General features: G+C 43.0%; 1 protein-coding gene across 1 annotated transcript in view; it reads right to left on the bottom strand.

The window, feature by feature from the left end:
* The window catches only part of LOC126203601 (cellular tumor antigen p53-like), a 95,531-nt gene extending 91,356 nt beyond the window's left edge, over positions 1-4,175 (bottom strand). The window contains exon 1 of the mRNA XM_049937967.1: positions 4,108-4,175. The gene's annotated coding sequence lies outside the window, so the exon portion shown is untranslated. The remainder of the gene's footprint in view (positions 1-4,107) is intronic.
* Between the last annotated feature and the right edge of the window lie 10,583 nt (positions 4,176-14,758).

Below are 14,758 nucleotides of genomic sequence, written 5' to 3'. Positions count from 1 at the left end.
TAGCATGGACAGCCCTCATAAAGTTTTATCCATTACACATCACATGATATTAATGTATTACTTAATTAATGCATATCTATCAATCTAAATGGCACTGATGAATATCAATCTAAATGGCACTGATGAACAGCAACATTATTCTCTGTGTTGAAAGTTGTGTCATTTCAGCTAAGTTGAAACACAATGGTTTATTATTCACTCCAGGTGTATGTCAATATTGTTTTTGTCTATGGTTAGGAATGTGGAAATGGGAAAAGACCACATGGATTTTGTTGGCCACTTACCCAGACAGAAAGCACCACCCAACTCATAAAACCTTTGCATTATTTTTTGGCTGTGTGAGCATGGCCCTTCCAAAGAATGAACAACCTGTGAGGCTGCTCTATGTTTGTACACAACCTCTAGAACAGCCGGTTCTACATAATATTGAGACCAACCGTGTGATGTTTTTCTTGTGAGGTTATCTGTAAAGTGTAATTATGTTCTGAAGCAGTTGTTTGTGAGCAGACACTTGAACAGCATGTCCAAGAAGCCTGTGACACTATTCACCTACAGCCTGGAATATTCAAAAGAGTGAGGCAATCCTTGATGTGATGTGTGAATGCTTCCATTGCATCCCATGCAGGGACTTTGAACAGCTTTTGTAACATGGAAAAAATTAATGCTACATAGTGTGTAATGCGATGTACCAGTACAAGTTGCCCCCTGCAGGCTCACTAACCCATTTTTGGATGTACGTTGATCTGAATTCAATTTATTTTCTTTCTACTGTCAGGAATCATCTCTTCAATTAATCTTAACCCCTTGCATTCTAAAGTGAGCTTTATCTTACTATTACCATGTAACTGGCTCTTAATGGAAAATAGACAGGGCAGGAATGTGCCTCATACGTGGACATGCAACTGCAGTGGTTAATCTGGTATTGGGCTGTGTGAAAGTTGACTGCCCGCTGGATCAAATGGACCTCAACAGATAACACAGGGCAGTGTCACCACAGCCCTGCCACAGTGTTGCTACCCAAACATTCCGGCCAATAGCGTCCCCTGCAGCTGGCATAAATACTGCTACACTTCAACCGCTCAGTCAGTCATCAAATTAGTCTGATAACATCTGTTACTATCTCCACCGTACTACTGACTACTCGTCAATGACTTTGCTTAGGTATTAAATTTTCTATTTGTTCTTGATTTGGATTGTGGCTCGTACTTGACATGTTGACAGCATTTGACATGTTGACAGCATTGTGTTGAAACTTCACTGCACTTTGTTGTTGCATACATTTGTATTGACTTGGTTGTGTTGTGTCAGGTCTGCTGTTTGGTCAGCCCTGTTGCTAGATTCTGGCGTGGGTTTGAGTCCCATCCACAGGTGGTCTTCCTGTCTTGCATTGTCATCATTTCTCTCCTGTTTTTCTGGCATGGCACTAGTACCCAGCTACTCATGAATATAGCACTCTGTCATATTGATTATGCAGAATAATGAAAGCACGGACTTTACATCCATAAAAACTTTTTGGTTTCGGGAGAAGTTCACGTCAGCAATACTGTCACCATTTGACACAACATCACAAGAGTATTCCCTCTACACACCACATACAGTAGTATTTTCTTTGCCTATCACAGCAGGAAAGTAGGCAAGAGAAAATGGTGGTGATGGTGATGGTGGTGGTGGTGGTGGTGGTGGTGTTGGAGGCAGTTGTGATGAAGATGGGGAGGAGGGGGACGGAGAAGTTATATAAAGAGGTGACAATAGCAATATGCAAGAGGTAGTGGCTCTGGTCTCATAATCTGACATATGGCCGGAAGAGCGGTGTGCTGACCACAAGCCCCTCCACACACACATCCAGTGACGCCAGTGGGCTGAGGATGACACAGTGGCCAGTCGGTACCATTGGGAATTCATGGCCTATTCGGGTATAGTCTAATTTAACACTAGTATGTGCAGGATAACACAGAATAGATAGAGTGAAAACAATATTAACAATAAGTAAAAGGGTAGCTTATGGATGCTCACAGATGCAGGAGGGCAGGAAATTAAGTTAACAACATAAATCTCCAACTGCTACTGTTTTCTAAGCTAACACTTTTATAATCACAAAGTCTAATGCCATGATCAGAAATTTTGAGCAGTAGTTCTATCAGATTACTGTTACAAACATATAGTTTATATTAACACATATTTTAAATTGTATTGAAATGTTAATTATAGAGATATTGGCCAACCATTCTCTCACACACTTTTTTAATATTTCAAGTATTTGTTAGAACAGTGCAAATACCATGAGAAGCAGCTCAGACTAGTAATAACTAAATTACGACCGAGTGTACAGACAATGTTACACTCATACATTACTGGCCTTACAACAGGATGTCAAACATAGCCTTGTGGTATTGGGTCGACAGAAGCGTCCGATGCCACGCGTCAGCTATGACCCGTGACGTAAGGTGTGTGACGTCATGACGGCGCGGAGTTTGAGTGTGGCTGTCTCCAGTTCTGTTTTATCTTATTTTATTTACTTTTCTGATTTGTTCGTTCTATCTCGTGAGTTTTTTTTTTAAATTTAAGAACACTTATTACTTATTTTAATTATCTGTTTCCTCCAATTTCTGTTTTAGTTTATTATATTTATCTTTCTGATCTGTTCGTTCTATCCCGTGAGATTTTTTTTTTTTTTTTAAAGACAAACACTAATCAGCTACTGAAGCATCTTTATCTTCTATGGGTTGCAGGGGTTACGACTCCTCGGGAGGTGGGTGGGTATTCATGCATGGCTGTCTTCACTTTCACGTTGTAGCTACGCAAGGCGTCTAAATTTGTTTATATTTAGATTGCCCCCCCCGCCCCCCCCACCCAAAACACCCCATTTCCCGCGCTTGTCCCGTTAGTGTCATTAGGCTTCTTGTGGAAAGTGTGTGTGTTTTTGTTTCCGCCATATTTGTGACGTCATGGGTCAAAGCAGACGGGCGGGATCGGACGCTTCCGTATTTCCGTGGTATTCACTGGAAAATTTCAGCATAAAATTTAGTCATTTAAGGGCACAATAAATCTTACATACTGCGGAAAGGGATGTGTTATAAGACTGCAGAGTGTCTGGTGGTGTTCTGAACGATAAGGTTATTAGATAACTTGGTCAACACATGCAATTGAGGCTGATTGCGCTAATAGCTCAAGAAAGAGATGAAAGGTTATATGATTGTATGACTGGGAAAAAAAACACCAACTGCTCCATCCTTAATTCTACTGCTGACTTACTTTCAAGTAAATATTACAACTTTTCAATGCAAAGTCACAAAAATATTTAAAATGTGTTTCTTACAAACAAGACTTTTGCTTTATTAAAGCATGTATGTACCTTTCATGCCATGGCTTGCTCTCCCAATATAAATAGTTCTGGGAGAACGTCATATACTCTGCAGGCTTTATTTCATCTTTGGTATTTCAGTGGTCTGTCCAACTGTTATGTGCCCAGAAATTATCTATTTTCAATTCGTTAAGGCCTTTATTGTGCATTTTCTCTTGTTGAAAGACTAAATAATGCAGCAGGTGTTACAAAGAAAGGTAATTTTGTTTGAACAGCATTCTGTATTATGGTTTCACAGCAACAGTAAATTACAATAAAACTAATAATAATAACCCTAATTAAAGGCCAACCGACATGGACGTAGGTAACGTTACAAGCGGTAATTACTACTGTGGCACAATACCTTATACTAAATAAGCTTCCGAGCGGTATGTGTTTACTGTTAAAAACGAAGAAAGGAATATCTAAGTTTAATAAAAGTTCTGTCGATTACAGGCAGAGCCAGAGCGTGGACTGAACATGGGTGAGATAGGGAATCCACAGTTGACTTGAAAATTAAATCCATCCGAGTATTGACAGTACCTAACACTGGGAAAGGCAGAAACACTAAATTCGTAAAACCGAAGTAAGAATTCAATCCTGTTCCTGACGACTGCTTGTGAGGTGCCTTTATCATGGCATGAAACCACACTCTTCGTGTAGGGCATTTTCTTCAAAGCAGCCAGCTGTAGTTTGGATGTTATCTACTAATTTCCAGTCTGTTTAAGCATGCATAATAAAAGACGATTATAAACGTCACGACTTACCTTCCCACACAAACCAAGCGGCGTCTCCCGCAGTGTCAGTCCATTGCCAACTGCACCACACCGAAATCGGGTTAAAATTAGCTGTTGGCAACTTGCATGATTAGTATGAGATTAAAAATTAATTAATTTGTAAGAGTCTATTTTCAGATATTTTAATTATATACATTCCTGTAAACCATGTGAAACTCACTGTCGAAGAAAATGTATTATTGTGGGCAGTCAGTAATGTCGGTGATCACTATGATTATTTTTAAATTAATACAAGGCCTTTTGATTATTATTTTAATGCTACGAGTAATGTTGTTCATGTGGAGTAGGCTTTGAAGTATAATGTAACGGTGAGTACCAAAAAAAGAAAATATTGAAATACGTCACACTACTTTGCTATAGTCAATAATTGTACGTTGGTAGAACCGTACAGAGCAGCCAAAGTTTTCTCCTCCCAGGTCGTTACGGTAAATCCACCTTTCTGCACTTTTTTTCTATGCAGATGTGACAAATTTTGTAAGTTTGTATATAGGTTTAAAAAATATAGCATTATTCAAAACATTCTCTTAAATGAATTATGCCCATGAAAAATGAAAGAAAGAAGGCTGGCATTAAGAGTTGATAAAATGTCGCCTTTGGGGGGTTGTGTTTTTATTATAATTTGATTTTGTATTTCATTTGCTTTGAATGAAGCAAACGTATTGATTATGTCATTGACTTCAAGTTTCGCAGCTGTGTCGTACACAATCGACAAGATACCGGTAGCTAACTCTGGAGATCTGCTTTCAAAGTGAATTCCACATGATCTCAACTCGCATGCCGGACATCAACTGTTTTTTCGCGGGAATTGCGGTCTTCACATGTTGATTTGAACTGTCTTTACGCGCGAAGTACACGTACACAGCGCGGTAGCACATATACGTGTGGCCCGAAAGACATCGCTGCCCCGAGGTAGCCTACCTCCTCGCAAACTCAAAAGCCGCCGTGGACGTACTCTTGCGTGTTGGTATTGTACGGATATTTGACAGTACCTGAGCTTCTCCTATCAAGCTCGTCCTCAAAAATGATGATACGTGGCGATTGTGTGGCGATTATCGGTACTTCAACGCTACCCTGTACTGAACTTACAAGACTTCGCACATGAACTTGCTGGTGCCACTACATTCAGTGTTGTTGACTGTAAATGGGCCAATTTACAGATACTTATGGCTGACGAGAATCTACCAAAAACTTCAGTAATCATGCCAGTCTGTTTTTTATTTATGCTGATGGGTTAAAAAACGCCGTCCGGACCTGTCAGAGTTTTATTAACGGCCTCCTATTTAACATGTCCTTCTGATGTACGTAACGAGATGACTTGATGATTTTCTTGATAATTTTCTCCCCATGAACACGAGATTCATTTATGCACCATCTTGGACAAGTTAGCAGCTCACGGCATCGTAATTAATAACGATAAATGCCAATTACGGGAAACGTGTTCACCTTCGTTGGATACGCCCCACTCCAGAGAAAGGGAACAAATCCACCTCTTCCCTCCCCCCCCCCCAAACCTCTCGTACTATGAAGAATTTCGACATTTCCTCAGAATCATCAATTTTTGCAGGAGTCTTCCCCCACATGCTGCTGAAATACTCTTACATCTGACGGCCGCTACGCGGCAAGAACACCATTGGCAAACGATACATGACGTGGATACATGAAATGCAAACGGCCTTCGACAAAATTAAATTCGACCTCGCACAGACTGTCATCCTCGCCATTCTGTCACTGGGAGCACACCTCATGATCACCGCAGACACCAGCGACGGTGCTATTGGCGCGGTACTGCGACAAGAGATCGCCAGCGTAACACAATCGCTGCATTTTTTCTCTCGAAAGTCGACCGGCACTCTGAGAAGTGATCGACTCCTGATAGAGAGCTGTTGGCCATCTATGAGGCGGTCCGCTATTTTCAGGATGACACTGAAGGATGTCCTCTATCCATTTACACCGACCACAAGCCTCTTGCGTACACGATCAAAAACCGTTGTGTCAACACAATGCCAAGGCGCGTTTGCACCTCGACCTGGTCTCGCAATTTACTACCGATCCTCAGACACATCCGAGGTGCGGAAAATATAATCACTGTCTACCTGTCTAGCTTGGTGCCCACATTTACTCGACTGGTTCAAAATGGCTCTGAGCACTATGGGACTTAACATCTATGGTCATCAGTCCCCTAGAACCTGGAACCACTTAAACCTAACTAACCTAAGGACAGCACACAACACCCAGTCATCACGAGGCAGAGAAAATCCCTGACCCCGCCGGGAATCGAACCCGGGCGCGGGAAGCGAGAACGCTACCGCACGACCACGAGCTGCGGACTTACTCGGCTGGACTTTGATCTACTCGCTGACGCATAGGCCACAGAACCCGACCTACAACAACTGCGCTCTGGACAAGACACTGGGCTACATCTACAATAGCACACACTGCCAGGAGCCCCAAACTGTTTGGTATGATGTGTCGAGTCAGAGGATATGACCAGTCATCCCACAATACTATCATAAAAATGTGTTTGACGTGTTGCACAATCTTGCACATCCCGGCATATGTCCCACACTCAAATTAGTCACAGAATGCTTGGTCGCTCCAGTGTAAAGCGTGACTGCACTGATGGATCAGGGTTGGTTGGTTGGTTGGTTTTGGGGAAGGAGACCAGACAGCGTGGTCATCGGTCTCATCGGATTAGGGAAGGATGGGGAAGGAAGTCGGCCGTGCCCTTTCAGAGGAACCATTCCGGCATTTGCCTGGAGTGATTTAGGGAAATCACGGAAAACCTAAATCAGGATGGCCGGACGCGGGATGGAACCGTCGTCCTCCCGAATGCGAGTCCAGTGTCTTACCACTGCGCCACCTCGCTCGGTGATGGACCAGGGCCTGTGTCGCTTGTCAATAGGCAAACATAGGATGCCACGCTCAGCCTCCGTTTGGGAAATTCCCTATCCCAAAGGGGCGTTTGCAACATGTTCATATTGATTCAGTCGGGCCACTCCCTGGGTCGTAGGGTTCAAAATACATCTTATCCATCACTGGCAATCGTTTCCACCTCCAGTCGAACAGCCTAGTGGAACGATGGCACTGCATGTTCGAGGCAGTATTAATCTGCCATTCTCAGTCGTGGACTGATGCCCTGCCCTGGATTCTCTTTGGGATTAGGACTGCTCATAAAAAAGACAGTATTGAAGGTTGAGCAAAGCATGCGTGAAGGTCGGCGAATCACCCTGAATGATCTCTGCACGTTGGTTCCTGAGGTTTCCCGAAGCACCGCTTACAGAATTTTAACGGAAACATTGAACTACCGGAAGGTGTGCGCAAGATGGGTGACACGGATGCTGACTGAGGACCACATACGGCAACGAGTTGATATGGTGAGTCACTCTGCTTCCCTGCAGAATTTGTCACGCTCAATGTAGCTACACCAGACCACGACCTGCCAGAACTAGAGCAGCGCGTGTGTGAGCATGCATGCAACATCCACGTGCCAGTGTCTACCTGTCACACAAAGCCTACATTATTTGTTCATAAGGTCTTAAACACCTGCACACAGATGTCCTGAAGACGGCTTTGCACCCCCCTTCCCCCCCCCCCCCCCCCCCGCCCCCTACAGTGGCCCATACTGTGCAGGCAAGTGGACACCAACACGTTTGATATTATCCTCTTGGGAAAGGCCACTACAGTGTCCTTAAACAGACTCAAGCCTGCAAGGACTTAAGCCAATTCCCTGGTGCCATGCCCTGCATGGACACCTCCGCAGCCAACAGAGATTCACTTCAAAGTACAGCTAAATATGAGTGACCTTCAGCTAAAAGATATCGACGTCACCCTATGTGACTTACAGTTAGTTACGAGGGTAATCCCAAAAGTAAGGTATCCTATTTTTTTTATAGGTACAGAACTCTGTTTGTATGGCAGTTGGTCACACTGTTATGAAGAGTGCTTCACGCACTGTGTGTTAACGTGCGCACGCCGCGCTGAGGCGGTCAGTCTTAGCTTGGCAGCCGTTGAGAATGGAGCTCCCGTTGGATGTTAGCGCCAAGTGCGATTTGCGCGCAGTTATTCGGTTTTTGAACGCAAAGGGTACTGCGCCGATTGAAATCCATCGCCAATTGACGGGAGTGTATGATGAGTCGTGCATAGATGTCAAAAATGTTCGTAAATGGTGTAAAGAGTTTGCAAGTGGTCGGACCGAAATACACGACGAAGAAAGGAGCGGGAGACCGTCAATTTCTGAGGAGACAGTATTGAAGGTTGAGCAAAGCATGCGTGAAGGTCGGCGAATCACCCTGAATGATCTCTGCACGTTGGTTCCTGAGGTTTCCCGAAGCACCGCTTACAGAATTTTAACGGAAACATTGAACTAGCGGAAGGTGTGCGCAAGATGGGTGACACGGATGCTGACTGAGGACCACATACGGCAACGAGTTGATGCTTCCCGCGCATTTCTTCACCGCCTTGCATCTGAACAGGACAATTTCTGGACTCAATTGTCACGGGTGACGAAACCTGGGTATATCACTTTACACCTGAGACCACCCAACAATCACGCCAGTGGCGGCTCTTTCTTCGCCAAAGCCGCCGAAATTCAAACAAACACAGTCTGCCGGTAAAGTCATGACAACCGTTTTTTGGGATCGGAAAGGGGTATTGTTGGTCGACTTTATGCCCACTGGGACCGCAATTAACGCTGACAGGTACTGTGAGTCTCTGAAAAAACTCAAACGGGCAATTCAGAACCAGAGAAGAGGAATGTTGAGCATTGGTCTACACATTCTCCATGACAACGCTCGCCCACACATCGCTCGGCAAACCGTTGCTCTCCTGCAACAGTTCCAGTGGAACATAATCACCCACCCACCCTATAGTTCTGACTTGGCACCCAGTGACTATCACCTGTTCCCTAGGTTAAAAGAACATTCGGCCGGAAAGCGATTCAGCTCCGACGACGAGGTGAAAGAAGAGGTTCATAACTTTCTGAACAGCATGGCGGCAAGCTGGTATGACATGGACATACAAAATCTGCCACAGCGTCTACAAAAATGCGTCGACAGAAATGGTGATTATGTTGAAAAATAGCTAAATGTTCAAGCTGTAAACTGATGTAAACCACTGTAGAAATAAACAGGTCTATGTACGTATAAAAAAATAGGAGACCTTACTTTTGGGATTACCCTCGTATCTCCGCCAGTTTCAGAAATAGGAAGGTAGGTCCCAGTGTAGTCTCCAGGTCAATCAAACATGCCACGCCCCTGTCCTCCATCATCGATACAGGCCGAATGTAGCCCTCATCGTCACCGCCCCTGTATACGGCGCTCCCATCGGCGACTGTGGGGATGACGCCTGCCGCCGCCTCACAAACCTCTAATAATCACGCCGGGTATGCTGCTCCTACGCCGTCGCCGGTAATGACGTCATGCCTTCCTCTGTCTCGTCGCGGACCGTCATAGTGCCTACACCGCGCCGCATCCCGCTATCCACAGCCCCCAGAGGCTCCTCCCATTTCGCGCTGTGGCTATGCACTGCGCCTGCCGGCGCAGCGATTAATGCCCCCACCGTACCTACATCCCGCCGGTGCACACTCACAGAACAACAAGAGAAGAGAAGCGCAACTCCCGTGTTAAAAGAGGGCAACACTGACCGATAGCAGCGCCTCTAGTGGTATGGAGATGAACTAAAAAAGGATAAACATTGCGGGTTGCATCCCTCCTAGCCTATGTACGCAGTTTTTTTTTTCTTTTAATTTTCTTATCTCAGTTTACTAGGCGTGCTACGTAATTATTTTGGCTAGCATCATAATAAAATAATTTAAACACAGCTATAGCACACTGCAATACAGCAGTGACAACCTATTATTCAGGAATATTTGTAGTCCAATTTAGCTGCAACGATTTTGTTTAGCTTCAGCTATTTAAGCTACAAGCTTGTTTCGACTTACTGACAGTTTCAAGTGCTGCGTCTAGTTTTTATGACGCACAAAACATCCTGGAGCTCTTATATGTTGATAGAAATCAATATAAGTGAGTCAGTTTACATGTCTATTATTGACGTTTGCGTCTGACAGTCGCTGCTACTATGATCTTTTCTTGAGAAGCAACTGTCAGGCGCAAACATCAAGAATAGACTTGCAAACTGACACACTTATATTGATTTATTTCAACATATAAGAGCTCCAGGACGTTTTGCGCGTTACAAAAACTAGACGCAACAGTTGAAACTGACAGTAAGTCGAAACAAGCTTGTAGTCTAAATAACTGTTACAAGATAAATAAAAATTGTTACATATCACTTGGACCACAAATATTCCTGAATAATGTCATACTTTGACATCTTATAATCTGTGGGGTCAATGGAAGAAATAAACTATTATCAAGAGAATAATCGGCAGTTAAAGAGGTTCAATTAAGAAATCTTTGTCACAGTGTTAATGAATGAATAACTCTAAAATTTGTTATAACTATGTTTCAGGACTGTAATTTCTGAGTAATTGCCCAGGAAACGTGCACTACTGACCATTAATTTCTTAAAAAAGTTCCTACATCTTACAACTGTAAACGCTTCAACACAAAAAAGAAGACATCAATATTAAGTACCAAAAATAGGAAAGGTGGATAAAAACAGTGAAATGAAAACAAAACTTACTTTTTATTTGTTAAGCATACAATAAAAATTTCACTATGAGCAACAGTTTCACCTGATTCACTACTGATATTAACAATTTCACAAGGAACACCTGCCACATGTTTTGGAAACACACCCCTGTTTAGCCTATGCCTAGTTTTATTCATAAAATCTTCCTCGAAAAAATGATCTTCACAAACAAAATAAGTAGCACAAAAAAAATGGCTCTGAGCACTATGGGACTCAACATCTTAGGTCATAAGTCCCCTAGAACTTAGAACTACTTAAACCTAACTAACATAAGGACATCACACACACCCATGCCCGAGGCAGGATTCGAACCTGCGACCGTAGCAGTCCCGCGGTTCCGGACTGCAGCGCCAGAACCGCACGACTACCGCGGCCGGCTAAGTAGCACAATTCACACCAGGTCACAGTTTACAAACACTTTTCCGCTTCAGAAGCAATCCTTGAAGTAGTTTTGGAAACCTGTTGAAATGCTTGTTCCTAACTTTCTCCGTTGAACCGACGTAATATCCAGATGAACAGCCAGGGAATTTACAGGAGTATTTCTACGTCAATTTGTTGTGTTGAATATTCTGAAAAAGATAAAATTCTTCATCAAATAAAACTACTACTGACATATTAAAGTTATTTAAGTAAGCAAACAGAAATCACACAGCTTCATTCACGACAGAAGAGAATACATTTGTTAAGTCAAATGGCACCCAGAATTACTAAAACAAACACAGTGTTATGTGCTTCCATCACATCCTGTGAATAACTGGTTTGTTTAATGGTGAGTTCAGTATGCAGACCAGTCCAAATTTTGTGCAATAGACATGTCTCCCTCGGAATCTTTCCTTTCAAGAGTTATAGGTTTTTCTTTATGTCTTCTACTTAGCTTTTAGTAATTCAAGTGCCTTATTTGAAGTGGGGTTGGATAGTGAAATCACATTAATATCGACCTCTGATGCTTCAAAACTGTTTCACACACAATCTAGAAAGCTACTTAATAATAAATTAGCCTGCCACAAAAACATACTGAAAAAAAAACAACTCTAATACGTTACTTGAGGTATACTTTAAAAAATTAGCACTGTTGCAGTGTCTGAAGGTTTCAGTCCATTCTTTATCAAACATACTGCGCAACCGGACGGAAAATTTGTAGATAAAATAAACAAATCTTTTACATCTTTCATAAGGAACTTGTTTTCAACTCCGAACAATTGGGATTTGAAGAGGGAATGTATATGAAAGGAACACTGGAAATTAGAGAGAGTTGTACCCTGATCAACTATTATCAATGTTTTAACGCATTCGTATTTAATTGTGCCGACTGTTAATTTGGATGGTAAATTGGCTCGAAAGTTACTTACTGTGCTGCGAGAAGTTGGAGGTGCTCTGCTCTCTACGCTTCTTTCTTGTATGCCTCATCTTGCAAGGGCAGTAGGGGATATTCACGTCACAGCAAGCAAGAGTGGGAAATTGGGCATCAGAGAACTACAACTATAGTATGAACACTGCTTTTGGCCAATACCTGGTCAAAATAACTTGCTTCTGCTTGGTTCCTCGTATGAATAAAAAAATCACACTCCTTTAAAGCTAAAAAGTGAGTGAAATTGAAGTTATACCACCTGGAACACTGGACAAATTCAGCCTCCGGATATTTGTTTTCCCATGCCTATAAAAGATATTATCGCGCTTAAAGGATAGCCAGTTTCACGATAAGCTCCACGATATATTGTTTCACATTTGGTAGCATGCCACCACATTCCATCAGTTCTCATTACCCCGTTGCACCAATATGCTTCTATATGCATTCGCTAAGAGTGGATATCTAGCTGAACGTCATGCACGGTTTGCAGCTCCTAAGGAGCTCTGCTTCGATCTTGATGGTGCGAACCTTTGCTATCACGGTGGCGCGCCATTTTTCATTCGGTTTTAATGGTGCAAGTTAATGGTTTGTTTCCAACATTTTTTGAATGTCGACGATGTCCGTTTTGTGAAGTGTAATACATATAAGGTTGATCTCTACACCTCGTGGACACTCACTTTCTGTCGCCCTCCCGATGCACACGGCAAGTCATTAGCAGCTAACATCTTTCCTCTCGTAATTGTTAACACAACACCCAGCGAGGTGTGGCAGTGATTAGCACACTGGGTTCGCGTTCGGGAAGACAACGGTTTAAACCCGCCTCTGGTAATCCAGATTCAGGTTCAAAGATTTACAGGCAAATTCGGGGATGGTTCCATTGAAATGGCACGGCCGATTTCTTTCCCCATCCTTGACACAATCCGAGCTTGTGCTCCGTCTCTAATAACCTCGATGTCGACGGGACGTTAAACCCAATTTTCCTTTCTTCCTTCGTGTCAACACAACACTTTTATACGATCCTTATTATAGATTGAAGTTGCGACCCCGCACTCAAGCCGTTCCTTGTAAGTTTCACCTGATTACCTACCACAAGACCTTTATTTCGCTATTCGGTTCCATTCGAAAGTTCCTGATAAAACGGCTCCCGCAGTTGCAACTGTAGGCGTTGTTCCTATGCGACGATACCTGTGAGGTCCATTTTCGCCCCACCTCATAGCTCTGAGCACTATGGGACTCAACTGCTGAGGTTATTAGTCCCCTAGAACTTAGAACTAGTTAAACCTAACTAACCTAAGGACATCACAAACATCCATGCCCGAGGCAGGATTCGAACCTGCAACCGTAGCGGTCTTGCGGTTCCAGACTGCAGCGCCTTTAACCGCACGGCCACTTCGGCCGGCCCACCTCATAGCTCTCCAATGCCGAAGTACTTCAGCGCTTGCAGCCCAGGGGCCCAATTTGATAGCCATGAAGCGCTGTGTTTTGCATTAGACGCAGATCAGCGACACAGCATTGACAAATTTCGTATTAAAGCGCAAGAGGTAGCAGCAGAAACGGCTTGTTATCCCCTCCTCCGCAGGGTGTTGTCTGCTGCATGGCAGGGTTGGCTGGAGCACTTGCCTAAGCGGAGTGCAGAGCTATCTCATGTTTCTGTTTTTTGTTTGCTGTCAGCAAAAGCTGAAGCTGGAAATTAAAAAAAAAACTGACTGAAATGAAAAGACACTGAGAGTCATCACCTGATGCTAATGACTGGACTTTTTTTCGTCTATGTTCCCTGGTTACATGAAAGTTTGTGACAGGTGTAAAAGTGAACTGAAAACTAAATTCCCGTTATTTCTGAATCAGCAACAGGGTGAAGCCAAGGAGAACATGTCGGAATTTTCCTTACAGTAATGAACTTATTACATTTGATCAAATCATAGTTCACCACCCACAGCTTCACCATCGCTGGTAATTTATCCCACTTCAAATCCAGTTACGTTTCTCCTGAATACTCCTCAAACTGAATTATATACTACTCTGCGAAACTGGACAGTTGTAGAAATACTATTCTAGTTTTATCAGTCTATAACCGTTATTTATGTATGTACCACACTGATTAAAGCATTATACTAGGTGACCTTGCAAAAAATAAACTTTACATGGCGGTATTTGTAACGCTTTCCACACAGTTTCACCAAATTACCTTATTGTAAAAAGTAGCTTCCTAGGAGGATAAATAGTGAGCAAAAAATTTGTCTCCTACTTTGGTAGAGTAACTGATAGTAGTACTCAAAAAAGTTGAAACTGTCTGCACTCGTTTTGTAGAATTCATGAAATCTGTGATTCATGTTGGGAGAGCTCATGAGAAACGCAGCTAAACAGTGTTTGGTATTTATAGCATTGTGCGTATGCACCAGGTACTTCCTTATCTTCTTCTTCAATTTCTTGAGCTTTAAATAATGGTAAGCTACAACATCGTCTGCCCATAAGAGCTCATTATTGCCATTGAAACTGAAACACATGCGTGATTTGTACTGGCTTGTTGGTTGTCATAGGGCATCGTGCAACGTATCGCATACTGCACCAGCCCGTTGGGAACATTAGTGTCGTACCGGTAAGTGTCACATCGTTCCCTATTTA

Source organism: Schistocerca nitens, chromosome 9, assembly GCF_023898315.1.
Source record: "Schistocerca nitens isolate TAMUIC-IGC-003100 chromosome 9, iqSchNite1.1, whole genome shotgun sequence".
Classification (NCBI taxonomy): Eukaryota; Metazoa; Arthropoda; class Insecta; order Orthoptera; family Acrididae; genus Schistocerca; species Schistocerca nitens.
This window is presented reverse-complemented; position numbering and strand designations above follow the sequence as displayed.